The following is a 5,444-nucleotide window of genomic DNA, read 5'->3' as shown; positions in this document are numbered from 1 at the left end:
TGGAAAAATCCAAGAGAGAGAGAGTAAGAGAAGAAAGGAGAGTGGGACAGATGCTGCTAGCCGCCGCCAAGAGAAGCAAGATGTAAAGTACCGGTAAGTCACAAGCCATGTGGCAAAGTATAGATTTATAGAAATGGGTTAATTTAAGATGTAAGAACTAGCTGGGCGGTGGTGGCACATGCCTTTAATCCCAGCACTCAGGAGGCAGAGCCAGGTGGATCTCTGTGAGTTCGAGGCCAGCCTGGGCTACCAAATGAGTTCCAGGAAAGGCATAAAACTACACAGAGAAACCCTGTCTCGAAAAACCAAAAAAAAAAAAAAAAAAGATGTAAGAGCTAACTAGCGAGAAGCCTGAGCCATTAGGCCATATAGTTTGAAAATATTATAAGCCTCTGTGTGTTTATTTGGGGTCAAATGGCTGTGGGGCATGGGTGGGAGAGATTCATCCCAACCCCAGGGCTTGGGCTGGACACAGGAAAACTTCCAGCTATAGTAGGTCTTCTTTCCTCAGTTAAACTTCTCTGGAAACACCCCAAACAGATACACCCAGAATTTTGTCTCCTAGATTACTCTAAATCCTTTGGTGGTGATGATCAAGGTTAACTACTGCACCCTCATAAAGACCTGTTACCTACACAGAGCATTAAGAATATCTCTAATAGTAGAAGAAATGTAAGTCTCCTAAAATATGTAACCAAGTCTCTTCTCCAGAGGGCACAAAAGCACAACAGTTTGTCTAGAAACGTGCTTTCCTTGGTAGGAACTTCCATTGCTCAAAAAATATATACTTATCATGTGCTTTACTCATATTTCTGTATTCTGTTTTATTCATCTTTATAAATTAAAATGTATTTAATTCAGTAACATCCCTCATGAGAAGGGTGGGTTCAAATTAACTTTTCTTCCTATCCAGTCACAGGGCTCTTACCCTAGGAATGATGATGAAACTACCTAGCCACTTCTTTTCCTTGGTTTCTTAGAGATTCTGTCTTTGCACACATGTTAAGAACCTGTTACGTGTCTGTTCTGCTTTGTTATTCTATGCTTGTGTTTTTGATCAAATCCCAGCGTGTTATTTTGCTCCTAGAGTAAAGTTGATTCCCAGGTAGAACTGTCTCTCACTGCTCTGCTTCTGAGTACTCTTTCATCTTTGTGAAGGGATGCCAGTCTTGTGTTACGTTTTATAGAGTAAGTGATGAGAACTTTAACTGGAATAATGCTAAAGTTCTCCTTTATAACTGAAGAGAATTACCACGTTGACTGTATTTCCCTCCTTTAAAAATCACTGTATTTTTCTGAAACTGCATTAGGCAATTTTCTATTTTTGACTGAACATTAAAATATTATGTTTGCTTTCTACATATAGTCCTGAAATGTGAGGATGAATCTCATTCTTCAATATTTTATTGAACTTTTAGATATTCACTAAGTTTGCCCAAGCCACTCTATAGTTGAGTGGGAAAGTGCCTGAGTTTACTCATACAATACTAATACAAATAGTATACAGCTATTTACTTACTTTTATTCACAAATTTTATGTATGTCTACTTCTTTGGGTTCATTAGGAATAATGATTTGTCTTTTAAAACTAATATTTTTATTTCTTTTTCCAGAACTTTATGCACTTCTAGCTCATCTTACCAGGATCCATGACTTTAATAACCACTTACATACAGAAGAAAAGAAAAAGGGTCATGTTAAGAACCAATTACGTGAGAGATGATGAGATCCTAGAGGTAAAAGTGACTCATATGTTAAAGGAAGAAATAATTCAAGGTGAGGAGTGCTACCCTAGGGATTCCACTCATTAGAATCTTTCTTAACCAAATAATAAATCCAGGGAGGGGGTGGTGTTCTTTTTATCACTCTTTTCTCTTTTAGGGGGCCTGCAGTCCAGCTCCCAAATAAATCACACAGGAGGCTTATTCTTAATTATGAATGCCCCACTTTAGCTTGGCTTAGTTCTAGCCAGCTTTTCTTAACTTTAAATGATCCCATCTATCTTTTGCCTCTGGGCTTTTCCCGTTCTCTTACTTCTGTAAATTTTACTCTTACCCCATGGCTGGCTGTGTAGCTGAGTGGCTGGCCCCTGATGTCCTCCTCCTTCTTTAGCTACCCCCCTTTCTTTTCCCCCAGATTTCTCCTTCTATATATTCTCTCTACCTGGCCCTGCCTATCCTTTCTCCTGCCTTGCTATTGACCTTTCAATTCTTAGACCATCGGATGTTTTAGACAGGCACAGTAACACAACTTTACAGAGTTAAACAAATGCAACTAAACAAAAATGACACACCTTAAAATAGTATTCCACAACACAGAGGCACAGTTTGGTGTATGAGAATGCTAAGATCAAGATTTACTAAAAGCCAAGCAAACTGAACACATACACTGATGGATAGTTTGTGGCCCTGGATGTGATGGAAGAGAAGGCAGGCACTAAGCACTGATGTTCATGAGGGAGGCTTGATAACTGGAGAAAATGACTCTGAGTTATTTATTTAAGAAGCAAGAGGGAGGGGCATGATGTAAGTACTCATATAAAATGCTCAAATAAACAAACAAATACAAAGGAAAAAGAAGCAAGACACAAATCAAATATACACATAAGCTACAAATCCAAGTACATGAGTTTGTGGTTTCCCCATTCCCAAATTTACAGTTGAAGCCTGGCTCAGTGTGAAGGTACTGGGAGGTGGGGCCTTTGGGAACAATTAGTTCATGAGGATGGAGCCTCTGTGATAAAATTAGTGCCTCAAGAGAATGCACAGTGGACAGATGTTCACTCTCTCTTCTCTATAAGCCACGTGGATACAAATCAGGAAGTAAACTTTCACCAGAAACTGGATCTCCTGGCACCTTGGTCCTGGACATGTTAGCCTCTGGAATCATGAGATGTAAGTGTTTCTTGTTCAAGTCTGGATCTCTTCTACTTTGCTATTATCAAACAACCTAGATAATGGGTATTTTATAAAGAGCAAACAATTTATTCCTGACAGTTCTTGACTCTTAGAAGTTCAAGGTTGAGGGGTCTGCATCTAGAGAGGGCCTTCACCCAGGATCATCCCCTGCAGAAGGGCTAAAGAGTACCAGCAGCTGCTCAAAGATACCTATTCTGGACCACTCCTCTGTGGGTGCTCCAGTCAACAGTCCTAGCTAAGCCTAGTCTAGCGCCCCCTGGAGGACAAGAGGTACATAGTGAGCTCTCTGTACAGTCTATCCAGCTTTCACTAAGTGACAGCCAAGGATGCCCTGTGTAATGGAAGGATCACTCAGCCACACCCTGCCTTGATGCCGGAGCCACATAATGGGAAATACCACAGAATGGTTGCTGTTCCGAGTCAGCTCTTGGTGCAGCAGGACACGATGAGGGCGGCGGAAGATGGCTCTGTATTTGGGAAAGGAAATATTTGTATTTGCCTGAACTTCCTGTGTGGTTTTCACATTGGTGTCTATAAGAACACAGAAAAACCTCTAGGCAGTTCATGGGCTTCCATGAATTGGGGAATTCCACCCAGAAAATTCTGTGTGCCGCAGGCCTGGTTCTCTTAAATCAGTTTTTCTGAATTCCCCCAGGACATCGACACAGCCTTTTCTCCAGCAACCATCTGGTCGCTGCTGCATCTGCTTCATCTGATCTTAGATACACAGCATGGGCATCAAGGGACGGAGTTCCACTCTGCAGAGGAAGAAGTCTTTTGAAAATGCCAAGGGACACTCCTGGGTGATGACTATGTGCTATTCCCCGTGGGAAAAATGACAGTTCAACAATGGGGTGGATCAGGCCCAGAACAAACATCCTCATCAGCTCCCTTTGGTGGAGCCCCTGTATGTGGGAGTAGGACTGGTTTTAATCCCCCTAAAACAATTCTCTGACATGCATGGGTCAGAGCTGTTACAGCTGGGGCAGTCTCCAGGGTTCATCTAATCCTTCCCTCTCATTTTGTAAAAGAAGAAACCCACATCTCATATGTATGGGTGTGTTCTAAATTAGATAGTTTAAAATTGGCAAAGAGGCAGAAAACCCAGTCTCCCTGCTCCAGGCCCATATTGTGTGTGTGTGTCGGGGGAGGGGGATGTGTGTGAGTACACATATACATACCTTATATGCCCTTACGTAATTCTAGGCTATGATAAGAAATGGGATAAGCATCTGGGTAAGGTGGGGCAGTGTGCACCTATAATCTTAAATCTTAGCACTCGGAAGGCTGAGGTAGGATGATTATGAGTTTGAAGTCACCCTGTCCATCATAGCAAGATTCCATCTCAAAGCAGAAAGAAACAAACTAAGACTAAGAGAAATTCTAGATTTTTAGCTCTTACTCAGCAGGTCTTTCACCTACTGGTTTACCACCAACAAAAGTGAAAGAAATCTCCATTCCGAAGCTCCAGTGTGTGGGCAGTGGCCGACAAGTTGACCCTGGGGTTGGCCTTATGGATGCTGAGTGGAGCTGAGCTTGAGGGCAAGTGGGGAGACCTCAGGGCTGGTGCGGAAGCATCTCTGGTTTCTTAGTCTGCAGAGCTGGGCAGGTGCTGGTCACCCTGTGGCTTGCTGGCCTCAAGAATGCCTGGGTTTTTTTTAGGGCTTTAGAAGGGCTCACAGGACATTGTGTTTGCTGGGAACAGGCTCTCTGCAAATGCTTGCACTGAGTATGCGCCTTGTGTCAGCCTTATGCTGTTTTCTTTCTTTGGCGTCTGAATATGAATGTGTGGATCTTTGCATGGCTAATGAGAAGTTACATAAGGAAGGCTTCAGTAGGTAATATTTACAAGCAGGCTAATTTTCTCAATGAAAATTTTAGGGTTTTCCTTTTTAAGAAAAAAAAATTGTTCTCCTAGGCATTGATCTTAAAGCTTGCTGTGTATTCTGAGGTTTCTTCACGTTAACTGTTACTAAGTTCAGAGAAAAACTGGCCCCATGTTACCCTTCTCCTGATCTTCTAAGTTCTCTGTGAAACTTTGAACTGAAGAAAGGAGACAGAATCTGCCAATATGATAGGACTCAAATATGGTTCCTGTGTGTTCCCAAGAGCCTGTGTGTGGGAAGTACATAGAGGTGGGGGAATGCTTGGTGGCCTCTCTGCCCTCAGACAGGACTAAGGTAATTCGCATGGGACCCAGAGACACTCGTGAGAGGGTACTTATAGCAAGAGCAAAGCTGGTCCCTACCTTCTTTGTGAGCATGTGATCTCACCACTGTAGTGACACTGAGCCGATGCTCGCTCTGTGCCCTTCAGCCCCCGAACTGTGAGCTTAAAAAAAAACAAACAAATAAAACCTCCTTTCTTTCTAAAGTTATCCAGCTTCAAGAGTTTCATTGTAAGAACAGACAATGGACTAATAGAAGGTATTGCTAAGAAATGTAAATTTATTTAAGATGCTTAATTATGTCCCTGGGTTGCTTTCTAGGGTGGATCATACACACTGTTTAAAAAATGATTCTAAGT

General features: G+C 42.2%; 1 long non-coding RNA gene across 1 annotated transcript; it reads left to right on the top strand.

Annotated features, from left to right (window-relative positions):
* The first annotated feature begins 1,635 nt into the window (after positions 1-1,635).
* LOC128112482 (uncharacterized) lies at positions 1,636-5,229 on the top strand. The gene is made up of 3 exons (XR_008218995.1): positions 1,636-1,776; positions 2,801-2,894; positions 3,574-5,229. It is a non-coding gene; the product is annotated as an uncharacterized LOC128112482 (long non-coding RNA).
* Positions 5,230-5,444: the final 215 nt, after the last annotated feature.

The sequence above is a fragment of the Peromyscus californicus genome, unplaced genomic scaffold (assembly GCF_007827085.1).
Source record: "Peromyscus californicus insignis strain IS unplaced genomic scaffold, ASM782708v3 Scaffold_17__1_contigs__length_78620276, whole genome shotgun sequence".
Classification (NCBI taxonomy): Eukaryota; Metazoa; Chordata; class Mammalia; order Rodentia; family Cricetidae; genus Peromyscus; species Peromyscus californicus.
The sequence above is the reverse complement of the archived record's forward strand: the minus strand, read 5'-3'. Positions and strand labels throughout refer to the sequence as shown.